We start from the raw sequence: 24,443 nt of genomic DNA, 5'->3' as shown, positions 1-24,443 counted from the left end.
TGCTTATTGTTTTTAATACTGAATCTCCCTTGCTGCTTATCTGTTTATTTTTAAATTTTATTTAATTATTTATTTGTTGCTTTGGAAACAGGGTCATAGTATGTAGTGCAGGCTGGCTCTGAACTCAGTAGCCCAGGCCAGCCTTGAACTGGTAGTGATCCACTTGCCTCAGCCTCTGAGTGCTGAGCTTACAAGTGTGCGCCACCATGCTTGGCTTGCCTGTGTATCTTTAAATGCACATGATATTAATATTCTCCAGAGACTCATAACCAGTAGGAAGCGTGTATGCACATGCATGTGCACACACGTGCATGCACACACACACATACATGTAAGAGTAGGGATTTGTTTGCACTACTGTGGAGGTTGGCAGGTTCAGAATCCACAGGATGTGCCTGTTAGCTGAAGGCCCGGGGAGAGCTGACACTGAAGGCGGTCTTCTGACAGAAGTCCCTCAGAATATTTCAGGAGCTTGCTTAGGCTCTTCAGCTGATTAGATCACACTCACTCACATTATGGACCATAGTTTGCTTTACGCAAAGTCTACTGATTTGAATATTAATGTGATCTGAAAACTGCCTTCGTGTCAATACCTGGATAGGGTCAGCCAAGCAGCTTGGTCCCATGGCTTAGGCTTGGTTCACACAGGAAGTGAAGCACTGCAGATGCTAAAGACAGTGTAGCTGGTATCATCACTAGAAACATTTAAAAGCTTTAAGCCCATCCATAACAGATATCTCCCTTGTGAGATTATCTTAGATGCCTTCTATCTGCATTCCACAATTTCCTCCAGAATTAATGCTGCATATGCAAGATTCTCAGTGGGCTAGGTTACAAAAATTTACACCTACTACAATAAATCTCAAACCTAACGTCGCGTGGCTTCACACAATGAAACTTGTCATTTACACAAAGCTTACATCCACAGGGTGAGTCAAACTTCAGGCTCTGTCCGAGCGCCTCCTGCTGACGTGCAAAGGGTGTGTGTGAGGGGAAAGGCTGGCTGGGCAGGAAGGAGCCGAGAACAGTACAGCAGTCTCAAAGGAACAGAGAATGACAGATCTCGCTGAAGAACAGCCATAGGCTCAGACGCGGTCATCAGTAGGGACAGGGAATCTTTGGGGAACAGCCTTCTCTCCAGCAGTGAACAGTGGTACCCAGAGTAGTTACAGAACAGGAGCCCTGGCAGGGTTTGAACGCACTGCCCTAATTTGTGCACCGGAAATGTCCTCAAACCCGGAGGTGAGCCTGCAGCAGAAAATTAGGATTGGACAAGGCTGAGAGGTAGGGCCCCCATTCATGGCTTATCAGGAGAGGAAAAGATTTGCGCTCACACACTGCCTGCTCTGTTTCCTCATGCAATACAGGCACCATGAATGGTTGGTCTCCTAAGCAGCAGCCAAGTGAATCTATTTCCTGTGAATTATCCTGATTCAAGTGTTTTGTGATAGCAGTGGAAAGCAAACCAAGACAAGTACCAGCCGAGGGCCATTCATGTCCTCAGTGTCTCAGCTCACTGAGACCTGGTGGAAGACGTGTTCCTCCCCATTCTGTAAGTTAAGTATCCATGAAGCGCAATGCCTCAATCTTAACCTTCTATTTTAGTTTAAGTCTTTAAGAAGAGAGAAGAATCTACTAAATTTCTTTTTGCTGGGAAACAAGAGATTAAAAGTAAGACTCTAGGCTTTACATCAATCACTGGCTCCATCTGGTGAATGTTCCCTTTGATGGCCTCATTTAGAACTTCAAGAGATTTTGTGCAGATTTAAAATTCTCATTACAGCTCTTGCCAAAGCCTCTTAAATGCAAAGCAATCTTAACTTTAAAAATTTAGAAATTGCTGAGGGAGACGTATCATTTGCAGCCAAGAACTGAAGACTGTAAGGTAAAATGGGTCACAGGAAAAGAATTTCTAGCACATTCTGTAAGACTGCTGCTGTCTGAAAATGAAAGTAGTAAGACCTTCGTTATAAGGGTCTTTTCCTACACAGAGCTACACTCGTTCTTCTTCAGCTTCCAGGCGCCACCCCATTTTCTAGGGAGACGTAAAATACCAGCTGGTGCAGGTGCTTTGGGATATTTGCCACTTTCCTTGTTTTGGACGTAATCCTGAATGGACTAGCTTTTATGAGTTACATGTTCCTCCTTCTCTTCAAGCAGTGCTGTCTCCTCCCAAACCGTGTCTTTCTCTTCCAGGAAATTTGATGCCTGTTTCTGCAGTATATTCTATATGGCCACTTTTAATGAAAAAAAAAAAAAGAAAAACACCCTGAAACATGGTTTTATTCCCCAAAAATCTGTCCATTTTACCATTAATTTAACCATGGCCTATCTTATAGCTCCTTATTAGTTCCTGATTTAAATCCTTCTCTGTAATAGCATCTTATTCCTCTTGGTTTGAAGGGATAGCTCATTAACTTAACTATTTCATCTGTGAAGATCATTTCCATATTTTATATAGACTCTGCAATACTTATCTTTTTTCTAAATTTTAATATCCCTTGAATTCATATATGCATACTTTTTCTGTACATTCTCCTGTTTGGGTTTGTAATTCTCACTATCTTCTTTAGAGAAAAAGGAACCATGTAGTATTTCTTTAAAAAGAACAGAAAGAGAAGCAGAAAAGTGTGGAGCCATCCCAGTGATAGATTGGCAATATCTTTGTAATTATTTCTATCATAACTCTTACCCTGATAGCACACAATGACTTCAGCAGAAGATATATGTGTCTAAGTTTTCTTGGGACTGTCAAGCACAATATGCCAGAGAGAGGTGTGAAGCATATTGCTGCACATCCATAATGCCAACAAATTGGAAATAACCTTGTTTAAAAATTCTTCCTCAAAACTGATGCTCTGCTATTTCTATTTTCTATATAAACATGTGGGTAAAGTAGACAAAAGGGAAAATTCCCAATCTGTGATAGAAATGAAAGAAAAGGAACAGGACGAGCACTTAGCCAACACCCTCTTTGGTCTGGCTCTTTCAAACCACGTGTCTCGCTCAGCCTCACAACCACGTCCTGATCATGGTGTGTGTAATTGTTCTTGTCATACATGGGAGGAAATGGAGATTCAGTTCCAGTTGCGATCAGAAAGTCAAATTGAGAATAAGAGGCCACACAGGGCCTGCACCAACCCTGGATGTTTGTGACACTGTGCTGTGATGCATATACCATGTACTCATGGCTCGGGGGCTATCACCACATCACTCATGAGAAGAAGCTCAGCTGTCTTTAAAGATCTACCTTAGCATTGATGAGAGTTCAGTAAACATCATTTACGTGGTCATGATGTGGGTTACGTACAAAGCGACGGTGTAGATTATGCATCTGAACTGAGCCACACATTCTTCTCAGGATGTCATAGATGACTACATTAAAATATCCACAGGGTTATTAAACACCCAGAATCAATTACTCCACGTGTCTTACTGAGTTGTTTTCTTTGGCCCTCTGTGAGAAAGAGAGAAAATGAATTATCATCTCTTCCCAGTTAAGTAGATAAAAGGGAGAATCCATTTTCCTCAGCCTCTTCAACACCTAGCTCCTCTGAGAAATCCACCTTAATGAGTAACCCTAATAATTGAATCTTCTATCATGTGCTTGCTCAAATACTTAATGTACCATGAGACTTTGCACGGTAATTGATGTCTGGTCACTTTGGGTTCTGTAAATGTGTTTGGAACATAATGTATACTACTCAGTGAACTGGCTAATAAGCTTCTGCCAAGCAGCAATCGGCTCCTCAGTGTCTGCACTGGGGACTGAACGGGGGAGGAGTAGGAGGAGAGAAGGCAGTCAGGGCGACAGCAAAACCACAGAGCAATAAGCAAGGCAGAGTGCAGACTTCAGCAAGGGCAGTCAAAGAGAATGGTTTCATGAGCCCAAAGAAGATTCTCGAATAAGAGGAGGGTGGACTACTGCAGTGTTTGAGTGGTGTGGGACCGACAGAAAAGACTTGTTTCCAAGGAAGTGATTGATTATAACCTCATGAGGATGGCGAGCCCACATGACAGGCTGTAGGGGTTGGTGGATGAATTGGGGATGAGAGCAGAGGCAGAAAGGGAATGCTGGTCTTTTAGAAGCTTGATGACAAAGGAGAAAAGAAGCTGGACTGGGGGTCTGATGGGAGACACTTGGTCATTGTTGGAGACGGAGAGGAAGAAGGAGACAGATTGAAGATGAGCAGGAGGAGAGGTGGCATTGGTCAGTGCTGGTCGTGTGTGATCTGGATCAGACTGCAGTTGGAAACTTGGACTTAATTTTCGTTAGCTATGCGACCTTGGACAAGCCTCCATCTTGCTTTTGTTAGATGGGGATAATTTAGGGTTGTTGCAAAGTTTAAGTGCTATAATATTTTAAAATGTTGAGCCTAGTGACTGGCTCACGGTAAACATTCAATAGGTAACAGCTACTATGATGACTAGTGTTAGAAAACTCCTAAGTTGAAGTCATAGGTGAAGGAATTGGTGCCCAAAGAACATAAATACCACTTTTTCTCCCCAAGGATAATGGGCTAGTGATGTTCTAATTCACACTGTAGGAGGCAGGCCGAATGAAAAACTATCAGATGGGTTCAAGTTTTCTTTTTCAAGGAAGTGATGGATGACAGCCTCATTAAAAAGGGAATTATATTATCTATTGAGAGTAAGAGCTTAATAATGTAAGTTTTGATCTGAAGTCCCTTTTTTTCATTTACACAGAAAATTATGAGCTAACAGTGAGTAAAATAATGGGTGGAGATTATTAATGACTCTTAAAAATGAAAGTCACCAATGTTATAATAGCTGGTCTCTACAGCTAGGTGATTTACCACCACGAGTGTGCAACTGTCTAACAGCAGAAATAATAAAACAGGCTCTTTAGAGTTGAGAATTGAAGAAGTTGCCATGATAAAAGTTGGCATGGACATGAGATCTGTGCAGCTCAGTGAGAGAAGGGTTGAGGTGGGGATCACACTAGATAAGAAAAGAAATGAATCTAGTAAGGGAACACAGATTCAACAATAAATTACGTTGAGGTTATAGAACTGATCAACAGCACCAGTTATGAATGGAGGAAGCTGAATCGGAGAAGGAGATTTCAGTAGTTCAGAATTCCAGTGGTATAGATACTGATGATCCCAGGCTTACTGCTCATGGTTAGTAAAGATAAGTTCATAAGAATGGTGTCATCTTTCGTAAATGCAGAACAGGAAATGCTGAGAATCAGGCCTCAGTCTTAATAAGGAGGAGGGTAGATATCAAGAGAATACTGACCACTCACCTTGCAAGTCTACTACATCAACCTGAAGATTCTTATGTGGAAGGTATGGAGTCCCGAGACAGCAAGAGGATAGTTGAGCCAACACTCTTAAAGACATTAATCGTCACATGGAGTTAAAGTGCTGTACCTTTCCTCATGAAGACCAGCAGCTGCGAGGTGGAGCAGCTGCACGGTGCTGTTGACCTGCCTTTGATCCCTGTGTTCGAGCATGGAGCACTGGGTCAGGGGTACACACACTTGGGCAGCCTACAGGAAATGCAAACAAATGCCTAGACCGTGTGCTGATTTCTTCCTGGATGTCAGAGGGAGTGAGCATTGATGGCAGCTCTAAGATCAGAAGCTACAGGAGGGCTGTAGTTTCTCCCATCACCCTCTTATAAGTTTCACCAGGAAAAGAGAACATTTGAGCTATTTCAAAATGGCGCACAGCTAGTACAGAAGATAACTGGATCCAAGTTCTGCAAAGGGTGGACTGCAGTGGGCCTGTGGCATGCTGCCCAGGTGGCCCCTTTATGAGGAGCTTGCCATCACCCCAGTGCCCAGAGGGACTGGCCAGTCAGCTGAGAGTCCAGGCCTCATCAGCTGTTTCCTCCAGCCACAGGGATTTGCCTTAGCAAAGGCCATATTCCCTTCTTGGGGGCAGCCCTGCAGGTCATGATCATTCAAGATGGAGTTCAGGGGACGCAGCCCACTTGCCTCCATCTGAGGCACAGAGGAAGTGCCATCTCAGCCCTAGGATTTCCTGTGTGATTTCCCAATTCTCCTATGGCTCCTATAACAGTTGTTTTCCTTTCTGCCCAATCTATTCCTTCACTCCTCAGAACTCTTATTCCTAAGAGCACGCTTCAGGAAGCACTGGCCCGTAAATCCTCTCTTTAATCTGTGCCCCGGCTGCCCAAAGCGAGACAATGCTGTGCAGAAAGCGACCGTGTGCGCCCTCGGGACATGGGACTTCCTGTTTCTCTTGTAGCTCCACGTTCCGACGTCCAGATCTGGTCATCAGTGTGCCTTTTCCATAAGATTTCATGAAATATCAGAGTATAAAGTTAAGATGTAGAGGAAATAGTAATGAAGTAAATTTACTTTGTATGGAAGTCACGCTTAATCAATTAAGGACTGTTAATGGGAAAGTCAGGAAGAGACCAACATTATGTAGCGTAGATCTGGGTGAGTAGAAGACGTTCTGTGAACATTCTGTGAGCTTGTGGCTACACACATTTTTTTTTAGTAGTATATTATAATTTTCTTTTTTTATTTTAAAGGGAGAAACCAATAAAAATGATACAAAATTTCTAAACAAGATAGTAGGAGAAAACAGTGGTTAGTACATTGGGTAATGCTATCTTCAAAGTAGTTGCTCAGATTATAAGATATAGCATGAAAAATTATCAAACAATATAAGCACGAACCTTTTTTTGAATGAACTAATAGAAATTAGTAATATAGCTACCTTAACTATCCTGTATATATGTATATATTTCCTTTCCCTTTTCCTTTCCTTCCTTTCTCCTTTCCCCTATCCCATTTTTTCTTTCCTTTTGAACAGTTTCTTCCCATTTCCCAATATCTACTGTACCTTTTGGATCTTATTTGCTCTTTCAGCTTTTTACACTAGGGAGACATATGATGTTTACACATGTAAGACTGATTTATTTCACTTATGAGTATGGTTTCAAGGTGCATCCATTTACTTATAAAAGTCTCAAGGTTGTCCTTCTTTATAACTGAGTAGTACTCCATTGTATAAAAATACCATCTTTTTTATTCATTTCTTGGTTTATAGGCATTTGAATTGCTTCCAAGATTTAGCTATTACAAATTGTGCTGCTATAAACATGGGTGCATATATATCTCTGTGGTATGATGTTTTTAATTCTTCTGGGAAAAAATGCTTCAAAGAATCAACAACTGAGATCTCATCTTATTGAAAAGCTTTTACACATCAAAAGAAACCACCAGCAGAGTGAAAAATACCACACAGAGTGGAAAAAAATTTTAGCCAACAGTCCCTCAGACAAAGAATTTATATCTAGAATATATAAAGAATTGAAAAAAATCAGTCTCCCCAAATTCAAAGACTCAATCCAAAAATGGGCACCTGAGATGAATACACACTCCTCAGATGAAGACATACAGATAGCAAATACATACATGAGAAAATGTTCAACATCACTGGTCATTTGAGAGATGCAAATTAAAACAACACTGAGATTCCATCTCACACCAGAAAGAATAGCTATCATCAAGATATCAACCAGTAACAAATGCTGGAGGGAAATGAGGAAAAAGTATACTCTAATATTCACACAACTGCTAATATCCAAGTTAGGCATAATATTCAGTACAAAGATGACTTTCCAGAAATTCACCCTTCTTTAGTTGTATGAATGGGACAAGTTATTTAATTCCTATGAAACTTTGTTTCTTCATCAATATGTTAAGGAAAATGCAGCTATATACATTGATTTATATTTTAAATATTTATTTTTAATTGATGCTGGGTAAATTTATTGCTGTTATTATAGATTTCTGTAAAGTTATTGACCATAACAATACAACTTTATTATTTTATAGTTCTGTAGGTATGATCCATAGAAGGAGGATCCCCACAGCCTTATTATCAAAACCTGTAACTGTATCACCTTTCCTGGCAAAAGGGACCTTGCAGATGTGATAAAGTTGATAATCGTAAGGTGAGATCATCTTTGAGTTTTTTGGGAGGACCCAGCGCATCACAGGTGTTAATGAGAAGGAGATGGTGGTGACAGCGGCAGAGATGGGACGATGAAAGCGGAGGTTGGAGTGGCAGCCTCTTGAAGCGAGGGAAAGATGAAGAAGCAGATTCTTCCCTAGGTTCTCCAGCAGGAAAACGTCTTGCTGTAGCTCCAATCCACATTCTAGTTCTGATGTCCAGAGCCGCAGGGCAGTGAACTTCAATTAGCCTGACTCCATGGTGCTCTGTTACTGCAGCAGCAGGAACCCAGACTCGTGGGTCCAGTGTGACTGGGCACTCCCAACCTGCCTTCTTTTCTGGAGATCCTGCTTTCTTGTCATTTCCAATCTCTAAAACTCACTTACATTCGCAGATCCACTCACACTCTGCCCTCTTCAAGTTCAAGTAATACTGCATCTTTCCCTAGCTGACTACAACCATGAAAAGTTCTCCAACTTTGAAGACTCATGTCATTAGATTAGAAGTGCATCCCCGTCCCCAGATCGTAACTTTATCCTGTCCTCAGAATTATTTTTTCCCTTTGGCATGTGTGAAACACATGCACAAGTTCAGGAGATAAGAATACAGACAGCTTTCGGGATGGAGTACGTTGTCTTGCCTGCTGAATCCACCTACCCTGCAAAGATTAATGCGGCAACATCAGTAAAATGCAAACACATAGCCTGATCAGTGAACATCAGTGGTGCTTTCCTCTCTGGAGATCAAGTTCATGTTTTAATTTCTCTTTATCTGTTTTGACATGTTCTAATTATCATGCCACATAAATTAAATATTATAGGGATTTGGTGGATGTTACTTTAACCTCATTCACTGAAGCTGATAATATGCTCCCTGACTTTCCAAGCCATCTGAACTGAACCAAATTACTGGAAACCTAGGAGAACTTCTGGGTTCAGGAATGACCTCATATCCACATATCTAGTTCCACATGAGAACTGAACAGTTATTTATGAAGTAAATGCTTGAATGAACCAGGCGCTCTCCTGGGTACTGGGAATGGGCAGCCCAGTGGTAGATAAAAAATCCCAGCCTTCACAGACACCCGGCTGAGTTCAGCCTTGAAGGCAGATTTTCACTCCCCACTCCAATTCCATGAGCCATCACCATGACAGATGCCATTATTTGCACACAGAGTGCCTTTCTGTCCTAGTATTGCATTAACTCTTGCTTCCTGCAGTGCTGTTCCTATTAAATATACTTTTATTCAAATTCTAGATCTGTGGGTTTTCACGAAGTTCATGTTTGTACTAAATCGTCAATTGTAAATGTCATTAAACATATATTCAATTAGAGAAATAACTAACTTGTTAGCCACCAGTTTTGGCAGTGTTCCAATTTTGCATTAGCTATTTTGAAGCCACATTTGTGATTATCAAGCTTTACATAGGGCTGTGGTCAGCAGAAACACTGCATTTAATCAATTGTGATTATAGATCAAAAGATGCACGGCCAAAACCTTTCATAAGTATAACAGAATAAAGAAAGCTTCGTTCTTATTCACTGGAGATAAGGTTCCCTTTGGAGAAGGCACTGCTCTTATTTAGTGGAACGAACACAGACGTGTGACTTTAGTACAGGGGCTTGGAAGAAGAACACCAGGACAATTAGACTAAAGGAGAGTTAACGAAGATACTGCAGCAAAGTTACCACTCGTCACACCAGCATTTGGGGTCTTGAGAATAGCGATGTAAGAAGAAAGAGAGAGATAAAAGCAAGCAAGACGAGAGAGTCTGAGAAGCAGGATGATTTGCAAATCATCTAGATCAACAAAGACATCAGATACCAGGTTCTGTGATGCTGCTTCCTGCCCTTCACTGATCCAGGCTTTCTGTGACGTGTAGCTTTTTCACACACAGAGAGTGAAAGCTGGTGAAGGTTGAAATCTTCGTCTTAGTTAATGCAGACCAGACAGAAAATACCAGTGAGGCCCGACCCTTGGCAGACCCAGGAAAGTGAGCAGAGGACATTCTAGAAGAGCACAGTCCTGTCCCCACCATCTCCTCCTCCAGGGCCGGCAGGGCCATGCAGACGGCGGGGCACTGAGCGTGACCTCAAGGTGCTCAGCAGCATTTTCCACGTGGGCAGATGCGTGACACTCAGTCTTGTGTCTTCACCTAAAGAAGCGGACTGGAGATCCGCCGGGTGGGCACACCACGGTGGGAGTCAGTGCTGAATGGTACTGCAGCAGTGGGAACCGCTGCTGTTCATGTTGATTCTGCCTCCTCTTCTTCCTTGTTTGTTTCTTTCAGCCCTAAAGGGCAGTGATCATCATAATAATTCTGTTAAAGATAATACAGATTTACGGGCATGCAGACAAAGAACTGAGGTGGGTGGAAGAATTGATCTTTTCCTGCCACACAGCTGAAATGCTCAGAGACAGCCCACCCTCCTGTTGGTCCATTCTTTCTCTTGTCCATTCCTCCACCTACTCTTCACTACCAATTATTCTTTTTAAAAGTGCTGCTCACATAGGCCTGTAAAAGTGCAGACTACAAAAGTTAGCTGACCCTCCCCATCCTGTCCCTTGGACCCTCCTCCCCTCACCCCCTCGCAGTTCCCTGCAGCTCTTCCAGCTCTTCTCGGGCAGCACCACTTCTTTCAGTCACCTTCTCTGTGTCTTTTCTCCTGTGCACGCCCCACCATCCCTGCTACCGGGTATTTTTATCTCTGTCCTCGTCCAGTGTCCTTGCATTGGTCCATCCCCAGAGATGCGACCGCCACAGGACGATGCCCATTTCCAGATCTGTGCCTTCCATTTCCAGTTTCAACTTGGCTTTGTCAACCACGGGCCAGAACCCGGCCTTACTGGGAATGCAGACACCTAAACACACGTTCAGAGTTGCATCTGCTGTCACTCCTCTCTCAGACTGGCTCTGCTCGGGTAGCTTACTCTCATTTAGTAAGATGTATTTGTCACTCCAGTAGAATCCAGCCTTCCACTTCCCTTTCCCTCTGTGTCCTACTCCTTTCACAAGCCTGTGACCTCCAAACTATTTTGATCATGTACCACCTGCTAGTGAAAAACACCAACCATGCACTCCAACATGGGTTCAGTTGGATATTTCTTGTGTATTATCAATCCATGTACTAAATATAGGGGAAATCTTTTAACTTTTTTTAGATAAGATTAGAAGTTCTAATACTTCCTTCAGCCTCTAGAGTGCCCTGCCACCCCTTTACTGAGGTCCCACATTATTAGGTCTTGCCGCTTCTGCATCCTAAAATTTTATTTAGTTGATCCTTCATTTCTTACCTCTTCCCACAGCCTTGGTTTGCAATCTCATAAGTTTTGCCTGCAAGGTTCTTGCAGCAAATGCTTCTCTTCATGGCTTCCTAGTTCTGCATTTGTGTTCCCCATATATATTTTATTTATTTTATTCAAACTGTACAACTTCCCCAACTGATACCCTTCATTGACCTTCCGCTGTCTGCTGGATAAAACTAAACTTCCATAGCCTACATCCTATGTAGCTGGCTATGTTACTGCTCCATTTTTCTCTATTCACTTTATACTTGAAGTAAATTATTGATGCTAATGTCCCTGCTTGCTGAATTAGGTGTTTTATGTAACTGAGAGAAGGGAACATTATGTCGCACTAGGAATTACCACTTAGCATCTATCTCTCTCCCGATATCCTACCACGTCTGCTTGATCCAAAGCCACCCTTGTCCTGGTGCATAGGTGGAGAGAGAGAGGGTGTCTTTATCTCACAGCAATAATTCTGGTCCCACATTCGACCACCTCATCTCCAGGCCGCAGTGGCTGAGGGCAGCAGAGGCTGAGGGGGAGCTCGTGGTGGGGAAGCAGAGCTGGAACAGCTCTTCTCTAGTACAGAGAGCAGTCTCTGCTAGGAGCGGGCCGATGGCCAGGGCATGACTCTGCATTTCCTGAAATGCTGAATGCCCACTGGGTCTGCTGCATTACTTCCTACACAGTTTCTACCTTTGTGTCACATAGTCCATTCTCAGTAGAAAGATCAGAGTGATCAGGTTACAGTGGAAGTCTGATCATGATACTTTCTCCAAACCCTACGATGGGAGGAGCATTTTAAAAAAATCAGTTTTATAATTTGCTATTGCTTGTACTGATGTACTTTTGAGACAGTGTTCTGTTCTGTAACTTAAAGAGAATTATCAAAGTGTTAAACAGCGAAGACATTTACAGCAGAAAGCTCAGCTCAGTGAAAGCTCTTGACTTGGAGTAAAACCCCAGATCCTTAAATGGCCTCCGCCATCAGCTCTCCAGCACCTCCTGGTTTCCTTCTGTACTGCCCTGTGCCTTGTTCTCTCTGGCCTGGACACCCTGCCAGCCCTGGAGTCTGTCATCCGCTCTCCAGCAAGGCCAGTGCATCGCCACTGCCTCTGCTGCAACACTGGTCTCTTAGGATTTATGTGGCTGTCCCCTTCCTTATCTTCTAGCGTTGGCGCAAATGTCACCTTCTTCCTGCAGTGTATTCTGACCACCTAATGAAAACTGCAGCCAGTGCAGGAGTATTGCACTTTCCAGTGCTCCCCACTCATCTAGAATAGCTGTGTGTCTCCCTCTTCCCCTTTCCCCGACCTTGGAATAAACCACCATATATATAAGAAAACTGCAGACAGTGCAACCAGACACCTAACTCCTTGATTCTTTTCCATATTTCCGTTGTCGCTGTTACGGTTTGGGTCTAGGTGTCCTCCCAAAGCTTCATGGGCTCCACCCAATCAGACAGTGGGTGGTGATGCTATCAGTGTGTGATTGGTCCCTAGCGCATGTGCTGTTGGGAGGTGAAGCCTGGTTGGAGGAGGTGGGTCACTGGGGGCGTGGTCTGTCTCCCTTTCTCCGCCCTCACATACTCTCTGCTTCCTGACTGCTGTGCCGTGAGCTGCTTCTCTTGCTCCATGCTGCCCCCGGCTTGGAGCCGGAGGACTATGGACCTCTACAAACTGTGAGCAAAAAGAAAACCCTTTCTCCTTAAGTTGTGAGTGCTGGGCATTGTGTGTTAGCCACCAGAAAGTATGGCATCCCACTACCATTTTCTACATTTCTTTTTAAAAACGGCACTTATTGCTTAATATGCTGTAACTTTTTCCTGTCTTAGGGTTTTGCTTATTGCCCATGTGCTCTCACTATAAGAGAGACACCATGAAATAAGATATACTTGTGTCTTCCACGGATGCATCTTAGGAGCCAAAGGGTGCTTAGCTCATATACAATCTCCACCAGTACGAGCTGAATGAAGTACTTGTTGAAACACTACATCTAATGCATTATTTTACAGTTGATTCACTTGTCTTCCACAGTAAATTGTAAAATCCATGCTACAGTCTTATTCATTTTTCAAAGCTATACTTATCGTGGGACAATTTAAAGACCATAAAACTCACTGTTTAAAAGTATACAGTGAGTGAAGTTTTTGCTTTGTTTTTATTTTTATTTTATTTTATTTTATGCAAGTGTTCTACCACTGAGCCACATCCCTAGTCCAACAGTGAATTTTGACAGGTGAGTATAGTCATGCAGCCATCACTATAATCAAGACAGAATACATCCATCACTACACAAATGGCATTTGGTTTGCAGCCGATTGCTTCTTTGGAGCCCCAAGCTCTGGCAAGCACTGCCATGTTTGTGACTTTTGTGTTTGCTTATTTTTAAAAATATCATATAAAAAGAACCATCTGGTATGCAGCTTTTCAAATTTGATTTCTTTCACTTCTTCAAGTTTGATTTCTTTCCATAATTGTTTTGAGATTTACCCATTTTATTGCATATTCCAATTGTTCAGACTTTTCGTTGATGCGGAAGTGGTATTCTATGGTGTTTCTGTACCACATGTGTTTATTCATTCACCAGTTAATGGATACTCCAATCTTTACAACATTTGAATATTATAAATAAATATGTTATGGACGTAGAATTCTTTGTATGGGTGTAAGTTTTATTTCTCTTGGATAATTAGAAGCAGGATTTCTGAGACATAATGTAAATACATTATTAACATTATATGAAAATGCCAAACTGTTCTCCAATGTAGTTATACATGCTGCAAGCAATATATGAGTGTCAGCTATGTTGCATTCTGGCCAGCACTTAGTAACATTAGTCTCTTTAATTGTAGCACTTGTAGTGATGTGAACTAAAATCTTATTGTGATTTTTAATTATCACTTCCCTGGTGACTAATGACATTATACATTCTTATATACATATTTATTAAAACTCACACATATTCTGTTTTTTCTTTTGAAATGTTTTTTCATTGCAGTGTTGGGGACTGTATCACTACTTTGCAAATGCCCAACAAGTATTCTATCTCACAGTTACACCTTGAGCCCTCATACCTACTCTTTAGTGGATCACTTACATAAACCTTTTACATGTTTTTACTGGATTGCTTTCTTATTACTTAGTTGTAAGAATTTTACACATATTTTTGGAATGTGAGTCCTTAATCAAGTCAGTTTTGTCAGTATTTTCTTCACCGCTGTGGCCTATTGTCTCATCTTCTTACTAAGATTTTTTGAAGATGAGAGTTGCAAATTTTATAGCTAAATGTATCAGGAACTTCCATTTCTAGTTGGGAATTTTTGTCACAAATGCATTTTGAATGAAAATGTAACTCCCGTATCTATCAAAATGGTCTTATATTTTCACTTTTTTAGTATACTAACGTGGTGAGCTAAATTAATTATTATTTTAATGTTAAACCAAGCTGGTTTTCCCAGAGGAAGTTGACACTGTGATGTGTTACATTTTTTAGGAGTAGACTGCTGGATTTGACTGACTACTAATCATTTTCAAAGTATTTTTATATCTTTATTCATGGATATTTTTCTCTGTAGTTTTATTTTGTCGTAGTGCCTTTTTCTGATATCTGTGATAGATGTGTGTTGGCACAAAAATGAGTTGGCGAGTGTTCCTTATTTTCCAAGACATTGGATCTCAGATTAAAATTTTAGATAGATTTATAGATTCCCTACATCTTTGGTAGATTTCATTCTGTGAGGTAATGTTGGGCTGCGGTTTTCTTTGGAAAGATTTTAATTTCTTTAATAGATACAGAGCTATTATGATTATTATCCTTTCCTTCTGCAGGTTTGTTCATTGCATTTATCCTTTTGCACATCAGTCACATAGAAACTGCATGTTGGCGGCGTCAGTTGGCCCGCTGCATGTCAGCCTTTGTGGATTGCTTGGTTCTTTGGCCATATCTTTGCAAGGAGTGCTTTGCTGATATTTTGTCTCGTAATTTTTGTTGCGTATATTGCCTTGCAGTGGACATGCTTTCCCTCCTGTCAGCCTATTAGCCGGGAGTTAAAACAACCCCGGTAGTTTTGCTCGGTTTGCATTTTTTCATTGCTATAGTTTCTCATCTCAGAGATCTCCAGTTCCTACAGTAGAGAGCTACGGCTGTGTTCTTAGCACAAGTTCTGGGCGTGGGAGGTAGGGAAGGAGAGCTTGTTCTGAGTGTCCCCACTGTCCTCAGATCCATCACGTAGAGCAGCCTTTTCATGCTGCACGTGGACAGGCTTCTGTAAGTGCTTCTTTGCCTCCCCAGTGGCAGAGTGCCATGGTTTTTGACTTGCTTCAAGGACACTGGTGCAGATGCTGGGGAGCACCGCTGTTGTTCTTCTGCTGCAGGCTTAGGCTACTGTGTGTGCTTGTGCGTTCCTGACCCTTCTGCCTGTGTGAGCTCATCTCCACCTGTGTCTGCAGACTCATGGCTACAGTCAAGTTTCCTGCTTCCTTCTTTCTGCAGCAAACTTTGCTTTCTGCTCTCTTTGGATCAGGAGGGTGAGTGTGTTTCCTGACCTCCCTCCAGGGAGAGACATTTTTCCTTAGTTTCAGTGCAGGGTGCGGAGTGAATTTCCTACCCGCCTAGTGGCCCAGCCCTTTTCTTGCGGTTTGGGGCAGGAGTGCTTTTAGCCTTTTCCTAACAGCCTGCAGCATTTATTTCTAACCTTGCTACCAACATTCATTGGGTATAAGAGGGTCAGTGGCAAAGCTTTACTTTGTAAGAGAAAGAAGTCTAGGGCAACTGCTGGGCTTGTGCCAATGCCCTGTGACACAGATGATGGTCACAGCCATCGCCACACCCCTGAGCAAGGCTCTCTCATGTGATGTTAAATTGTCTGCTAATGTGTACAGATTCTCCTTGTGTCTGGAGCTCAAGAATTTAAGGATTTGAAATTGACATGCAACCCACATTAGCCTTTAAGATAGATTGGAAGTTCCTGTCTTCTGTGATGGTGAAGGTAGACTGTCCATTTGATTGGCTTGGGAGCTGTCCACAGTGGGGCGCACATGGAGGTGTGGCCGTGGGGTCAGTGTCTGGTCCCTGCCCCTTCCCCTCTGGCAATCTTCCCCTGCTGTGCTTCCTGGTGTGGTTATCTAAGCATCTGTGCTCTGACTTGCCCTTCTACCATGATGTCCCTGCCTTGGAGGTAGTCAACCGTGGGTTGAATCCCCTGAAGCCATGGACCAAACAAACTGGTCCTTCCTGAAGTTGTGGGTGTTGTACATTTGGTGCTAGTGACAATATAACTGTCCAGTGCACTTTCTTCCTTCGATAGTTGCCATTTCTCCTTTCTGTTCCCTGCCAAGGTCAAAGCATTTTATAGTTCCCAGTTTTCCTTGGAAAAGCTCATGTTTTGAAATTCTGTCTTCTTGGTGGTTTGAATAGGGCTGTCTGACAGGGTCAGATGAAATTATGACTTGGTGGATTCAATCTTCCTTCTGGATAGAATGCAGTGATGATCACTTGCATCTGTGCATATAATATGTGGAAGGAGAACTAATTCTTCATCTTTTTGTCTTAATTTGGGGCTCTTTCTTATCTATCTATCTATCTATATTTTTTTTTCTTTTGTGGTACCAGGAATTGAACTCAGGACCTTGTGCTTGCCAGGCAGGCACTTGTGCTGCTGAGCTATATCCCCAGACCCTGGGGCTCCTTATTATAAAGAACTTCTAAAGTTCTCTAAAATTTACTTAATCTGTATAGGCTTCGAGAAATACCTGGAGTCCTGGTCTTGGAGATGATTTCAGTTTAGAAATATACTTAGATGTTCTGTAGCAGAAAATGGCCTGCCAGCTACTATACTTCTGTCTCTTAGTTGTGCAGGTAGTGGTTCAGGTTACGGGTCCTTTTACTTCTGTTTCTTAGAGGCAGCTGTTCATTGGGATGTGTAGCTGGTCAGTATAGTGCATGTTGTAAGACCCAATCTCCAATTGACAAGCCATTCTGCCTCTGTACTTCCTGCTTGCTTATCCCATGTAAGCCCTAGACCTCTGGAGATCAGGGCTTGATATTCTGGGAATGATCCTGATCAGTGCCTCCAAATCCTCGGTGTCATTTCGGTGTTTCTACTTGCTGTTACAGTTCCAATTCCAGTGACCTCAAGCCCTGGCCCTCCAACAGTGTAAGACATTTCTGGAAGCCTTCAGAGCCTCTTCTGGGGTTACAAGATCCATACATCTGTCCCCACAGGCTGTGTGTGTGGGTCCTCTGCTTAGAGTTCTCCTGCGAGGTCTCACCTCGTGATCTCGGTCCCTCGGTTCTACCATGGACTGTGGCTCCAGCCTCAGCGAAGATTCCACCTCTCCATCCCACTCTCACACAGCACTTTCTGTGTCTGCACTCAGCGCTTTCCTGACTTTGCAACAGGTAACACATGATTGTTGCTTTAATCAACCTTCTCCTTCCTGTTAGTGGTTTGGGGCCAGAGACCCCATCTGTGTCATTCCTGCTGCTGACACCGTTTAACTCTCACTTTGTACTTTGCCTACTGCATAACAGTTGCTCAAAGTTTATTGAATGAATAAAACCCTTATGAAATGGAGACTCAGATGGGAGGACAAAGGTAGCAACAGGGACAAAGATTCAAGATCGGTTTCCAAGGTGAGGTTTGGCACAGGAAGACCGATGGCTACTTCTCAGAAATGGGTGCCAGGCCCGGCCCAGGAGGTTCACCTGTTCTTTCAGCAAGCGGTCCCTGAGAGAGAGGGAGAAGACACAGCGAATATCCGCTTTGAGTCTGAGCCCAGTTTAAGAAACGCCCATGTACAATGTAGATGAGGACGCCATGCACGGACGGGTTTGGCGCACAAGGACAGACCACAAAACACAGGGACCTTCTGAGAGAGAAATGCGCAGAGCTGAGCACCACCATACCCTTTTGTGTTTAGACAGCCAGGGTCTTGCAGCAGTCAGCTCACCCCAGGTTAGTGAAGAAAGTGTAGATTGTTTGGTTAGTAATTTATAAACACTGGTTCACTCTTTGAGGAGAAAAAAAAAAACCCTTATTAACACTATGAAGTTGGGTTTCAGGTAGATTAATCTAACAAAATTAATAGACTATCATATAGGAGAGTATTTTGGTTACCTAAGAAAGAAGAAAGGTATTCATAAAGAAAGTCTCAAATACGTAAGTCATGAAGTAAAAATGGATTAATTTGATCATATGAAAATTGAAGATTTCCTTTTTTCATTGGGGCATAGTAACCAAAATTAACATACAAAAGAATGGAAGGTTATTCATGATGTATAGAATGAATGAAAGATACTTATCTATAAGACACAAGAAACTTTACAAATAAGTAAGAAAAACACAAAAAGCCACAGTGAAATATAAGTGAGGGAGGAAGGTGTGTTCACAGAAGAGCCTCCGACAGCTATCAGGAATACAGGGGGTGGCCGCTTCCAGTCAGGCTGGAATGAGGGTGAACGTGTGCTTTGGTGCACGGTGTAGCATTCAAAGGCCACGGCCCAGCCCTCTGCAGTGGTGCCCGTACATCCTCTGAACCACGGCTGGGGGCAGCAGGAGCACGGTGAACAGCAATGAGTAGCCCTCTGGCAGTACTTCCCGTGTGTCAGTTACTAGTCTGAGCTCACAGTACCCCAAAATGTATCAGCATAGGCACATTTTGAGGAAATAGAGGTCTACCAGGTCAGGCAGGAAGTGGATGTTCAGGATTTGAACTTGGGCCGTCTGCTTGCAGAATCCTTGCCCTGAAGCAGCCACTATGTGCCTGAGCACTACAATGAGAGCTGCAGTACATCCTTAATGAAAACAAAAAATCCTTACACTGCGAACTGTGAGACATGTTTCTATAGGAAATATTAATATTAAATGATAAGTGAGTGTATTATGATGGAAATAGAAGGGAACAATTAGATAAATACATCAGCAGAGGGTTGAAAGATTTTGCGCTTTTACACATTTTGTACTTAAACATTTGCTTCCAAGTCAACATGCACAAAGGCGAAGCCACATTTCCTGCACTCTCACGCAAGCTCCAATAGGTCGGAGGGGCAGACACTGGTGAACAGGAATGGCTGGAGACACAGAGAGAAGAACCAGTAGATCCGAGAAGAGCCAGCAGATCATAAAAAAAGAATCTTCTTGTAGCCTCTGATGAGAAGAAACTGGCTTTTTGTTGGGCTGGTCTTGTTTAATGCCTGGTACGGAAGAGTTCCTAGTTGAAGACTTAAACATTTAAGTCAGTCTTCATCATGTGAGGAACAGAGAACACCAGGTGCGGCTTTTCTTACCTTCTTGTGCCCCAAATCAACCTTTTTCTGTAAGCTCTGTCCTCGTTCAACAGCTATACATTGAACTCAAATAAAGAATTGTTCTGTGTTTGTATTTTTTGTTGAATGTTTAATAAAAACACGAGTTTAACATGAGCTGAAAGAAACCCCAATGATCAGAGAACGAGAACCAAGACAAGACGCACGGAACAGGTTGAAGTAAGTTGTTGGTTGTTTCTCACCCCACACTTCCGTGCACACAAGGGCGCAGCAGCCGGAGGGGAGAGTCGGTCCTGGCTTCGGAGCAGCGTGGTGAGAGGGCAGTGGCTGTGCTGAAGGGAACACGACGTGCTTCCCGCTGGCCCGTGGTTGCTTGAGGTTCTGGGAAGCAGAGATGCGTCGTGAGCGGCAACTCATGGAGCAGCAAGGAAACCATCTTGTAAGGAAAACAACTGTCCGCAGTATTTTGCTTGCCAGTCACCTGAACCACTATTTTGGTTTTCTTCCAGAGGAACTGCGCGTCTCTTTGAAATTGTTTTGTTCTACTGGAAAGTTAATTTTTTTCATAGAAATTAAAAAATCCTCATCCAACAGTGGTAAAAAGGGTGGAGGAGCCCAATTTTACCTCCATATTGAAAAAACCTCTTTCCTTATTAACGACAATCTAGGTGCTGGTTGATGAGTGGTGGGAGGACCTGAGGAGGATGAAGAGCTGCAGATTTAGAGTAGATTAATTTGGACACCCTCCCTCCCACACACGGTTCATTCCTGGCATCCTCACGCAGTTGCTGTTTCCAACACACCCCAGGCTTCCCCGCTCTTCTGCCTCAGTCACTTTCCCCTTCCTGCTGTTCTTCCCTGTGTCTGCCTTTCACAATTCAGCCTTCATCCGAAGGTGTCTGCAGACACCGGCACCGCAGTCACTCTTCCCAGATCTACTCACCGTGCATTCTGGTTTCCCAGCCCTTGCTGTGGTTTGGGTAAGTGTTCCCCAATCCCAGGTGCTAGAAGTGTGGCCACCAGCCCGTAGTCCCCCTGGGAAGTGCAGAACCTTGAAAAAGTGGGAGACAGTGGGGGAAGTGAGGTCCCTGGTGTGAGCCCCGGAGGGTGCAGGAGCCCAGCCCCTCGGCTTGCCCTTTCCTTCCTGGCCACCAGCAAGTGAGCGGCTCTCTCTGCGGCGTCCCCCAGCAGGATGACCCGCCCCACCCATGCCCGTGAGCAACAGCGCCAATCAACTATGGACTGAAACTTCCACAATCGTGAGACAAAATCAACCTCTCCTGCCTTTATCTTGATTATCTCAGGTATTTTGGTACAGTAATGAAAGCTGCCTAATGCAGCACTGTATTTTAATATCATTCCGGGACCTCTTGGTTCCCCTCAAGCTGATAAGAATTTGTTTGCCTGTATTTTGCTCTCTTGTCTCACTCATCTTTGTCTCCATTGTTATGAAGACGTGCACATGGCATGTTCTCAATGCAGGGATAAAACAGTGAGTAAAACTTCTCAGCAAGTGAAATGGGATGGTCTGCATAGGAAGGACTGGGGGCAGGGACCACGGAGTTGGGAATGTTCACAAACGCTTAGCGATATTCTGGCACGAGGCAGTGAGGGTCTAGGACAGTGACTGCGTACCGGGAGGAAATGGTGACTCATAAGGAGACCCTTGGGGAAAGGTGATGCCAGATTGTTATGAATAATGATGAGGACAATGATGATTATAGCAATGAGGACAAAAGCTGGTATTGTGCAGTGGTTTACAGCTCATGTAGATGACTGCAGAGTTCTGCATGCAAATCTGATTCCTGAGACTCAGAGGAAGTGGTGTGATAAATAATCATGTGCTAAGTGATACGATGCATGGCTGTCTTGCATTTTTCTGGGAAAGGCTTGTTAGTTTCAAAGCTGGAAAAGATGTACTGCACAGAACGTACTGACAACTTAGGGTTCAGGTTAATCATGGCAATTCAAGAGTTGTTGCGCTTCTCTTCTCAGAGGGGGTAAGAGGATTTATCTGAGGAACAGCCCGAGAAATCCTTTACAACAAGTGCCTTGTGATGAATTCCAAGTACCAGAGGTATTTTTAGCAAACATTTATTTACTGCATGGATTTTGTAGGGGCTGCTACCCCTCCGGGAGGCTGGAGGCAGAGCAGTAGTCCCTTGTACATGGGGAGACACTGGCTTCCGGGTTACCTTATGTCGGCAGAAAGTGTGGCATGAATGTCTGCCTTCCGGGAGCAGAGGGCACAGGGAGCTTCTAACAGGATGTCACCCTGTCACTTGCACCTGTACTCTAGAAATTTGGAACTCTAAACAAAGGTGAACTCAGAAGCCATGGGTACTGTCTGATGACTGTAGGGCCATGTCTCTTGGAAAGTTGGTGACATCTTCCCATCATCTCAGTGACACTGGCTGTAATACACAGTGCCCTGTCCCTCGCTGGTACCTGCTTAAGCATTTCCCATGACTGGCTGGGAAGTGAAGAGACTTAACGTGTGTGAACTTTAACTGAGTCACTTCTTTGTGGTCAGTCTTCCACTGGGACAAAATACCCAAGATAACCAATTCTCATCCAAGCAGGAAAGGCTTTTTGGCTCCTGGTTTCAGAGGTTTTATTCCATGGTCACTCGGCTCAGCCGCTGTGGGTCCATGGTGGTGTAGAACATCCTGACAGAGTCAAGGCCTGGGCTGTGCACCAGCCTTTAACACAGGGGCCTTTGGAAGGGAATGTGTCTGATCCAAGCTACCTTTAAGTTCTGCACCTTCTATTTGCCACTTGGTTTTCATTTGTGGGAAGGACCTGAACCCTGCGCTCCTCTGCAAGAGATGAATTTTGTTATTTGGAGTTGTAAATCTCTGCCACTTTCTAAGTGCCCTTTGTGGCTGGCAGGGATAAGAGAGTGAAGAAATGTTTTGAAGAAATGTTTTGAAGAGTACGTCTAAGCCCAGCTCTTGGAGCAATAAAGACTAAATCTTGCTTCTCAGTGGGAGTACAAGGTGACTGGTTTTGGGCTAGGCAGAGACAGCAAGGTTTCAGCAAGCACAGGAGGGAGGCAGAGGGCAGAACTGGAGGTGGAGAGGGTTTCCACAGGGAACAGGGTCAGTGCCTGGGCTCACGTGGTGCTGACTGGGTGAAAAGGAGGTGCTGAAAGTGTAAGCTTGGTGTGGTAGGGACAAAGGTGATTGCATAGATCAGGGTGAGGAGCGACAGCAGACCGCTGGTCTGGGCATGCAGCCTCAGCTCCCCGCTGCCGGCCTGGTGTGACAGGACTGCCAAGGTTATATGGCCGGGATAACACTGGTTAGAAGGTGCATCCAGCAACAAATTTAATTTGGCTCTAAGGGGGATAAATACACCGTAGCTTGTTACAATGGAGGAAAAGGGCTTTGCTGGGTTAGTTATGGTGGGATTGGCTGGAAACTAATAATTGGGAAGGCTTGGCTTTGAAGTAACATTTCAGAATGTTGCATGGAGAGCTGCCTTTTTAGATTTCTTTAATGGGAAATCACCGAAAGCGACCTACTGGAAAGATCACTTGGGTGTGAAGTATCTGAGTACTAAAAAGAAAGAAGTTGTGTCCATTGTTACTCCGTGGGTATGACTGTTAGAAAGGGGGCACAAGTGAGGAAAAGTGTATTTTCCTGGGATTGGTGTTGTTCATGTTCAGAAAACCAGAGGGGAAAGGAGGGCTGTACGACTGCAGACTGATCTGTGAGCATATTCGCAAGGGCCCAGGGGAACTGAAAGGGGATTCAGGGATCTTTGGTAGTTACACTGATTCTGGAACTTTTGCAATGTGTGCCCTTTGCAAGGCTTTATGCAATTGTAGTTTGTGCACCAAAATGGAATATGAGTCCAATCTCTCCCACATATTTATTGCGGTATTTTTGTTCCTGATAACCATGAACTCAGGGGTTACCACAAATGGAGTTTTCTACTTGGAAAAAATGAATAATAGAAAATATTGAGCAAGAGAATGAATGCATACCAGAAACAGTGAAATTGAGTCTTACACTGCAAAGGGAAGACAAATTAAGGAGCCATCTGAAAATAAACAACAATGAAATCTGTTTCCAAGGCTGAAACTGCATTGACTTTTCCAACAACAGCTGCATTGCGGAATTGTAAAAAGCCACAGCTACAAATCAGGGCTATCCAAAGCTTAGTATCGGACAAAGCTGCAGTTGTTTCACTGAATGGGCATATTAACAAAGTTAATTCCAGGGATAAAATGACATGATGTACATGATGATTTTTATTTAGAAATGATTTTATTAGAACATTCACATTTATTACAGTCTCTATTATACACTAAACAAGGCAGGAAATTTTCATATAAATAAACTAGAAATTATTTGTGGGAAAGAATAAATCAGGAGACTAACATTTACTGCATGTTACATCATACTAGCCATTATGTTAATTAAATATTTTGTTTCAATTTCACAGAAATCTAAGAGATGTCATTCTTGACAGTTTCGGAGATGAAGAAACTAAGGCATGGACGGTTGAGAAACTGCTAGAGTGAAAGGTCTGACTTTTTTTTCAGATCTTGAGACTATACTGCCAAATACAGAAGGAATAATGGAATTTAAAACATGACCAATTTATAGACGTAATCATAAAAATTAATTCAGGCACAACTAGTTAATGATGCAGGGGCTAGGGAATTTTAATAAGAAGCATGAATTATATAGTTTCCAAATATCTTTCTATAATTACTTACTAAGAAAAGGAATATTAGCAACTATTCAGTGTAGAAAACAAACTACAGTTAACAAAAAATGAAATTAACATCCTCAGTATGGGGCCAGGGAATCTGGCATCTCTGGATATGGAATCCAAAGAGGACTCCCTCGTATCATTCAAGCCAAGACGCATAATCCAAATCTAATCACAAGGAGAAATCAGACAGCGTGCGT

The 24,443-nt window shown here is 43.1% G+C and overlaps 1 long non-coding RNA gene across 2 annotated transcripts; it reads right to left on the bottom strand.

Moving 5' to 3' along the window:
- Positions 1 to 7,777: 7,777 nt before the first annotated feature.
- Positions 7,778 to 12,697, bottom strand: LOC106149035. 2 transcript variants are annotated; one of them, XR_001234935.1, is made up of 3 exons: positions 12,624 to 12,697; positions 9,787 to 10,282; positions 7,778 to 8,619 (listed from the first exon to the last, which is right to left on the bottom strand). It is a non-coding gene; the product is annotated as an uncharacterized LOC106149035 (long non-coding RNA). The 2 variants fall into 2 exon arrangements; XR_001234934.1 differs by having other exon boundaries at positions 11,257 to 12,648.
- Between the last annotated feature and the right edge of the window lie 11,746 nt (positions 12,698 to 24,443).

The sequence above is a fragment of the Chinchilla lanigera genome, unplaced genomic scaffold, assembly GCF_000276665.1.
Source record: "Chinchilla lanigera isolate Chin_1 unplaced genomic scaffold, ChiLan1.0 scaffold00035, whole genome shotgun sequence".
NCBI classification, from domain to species: Eukaryota; Metazoa; Chordata; class Mammalia; order Rodentia; family Chinchillidae; genus Chinchilla; species Chinchilla lanigera.
This window is presented reverse-complemented; position numbering and strand designations above follow the sequence as displayed.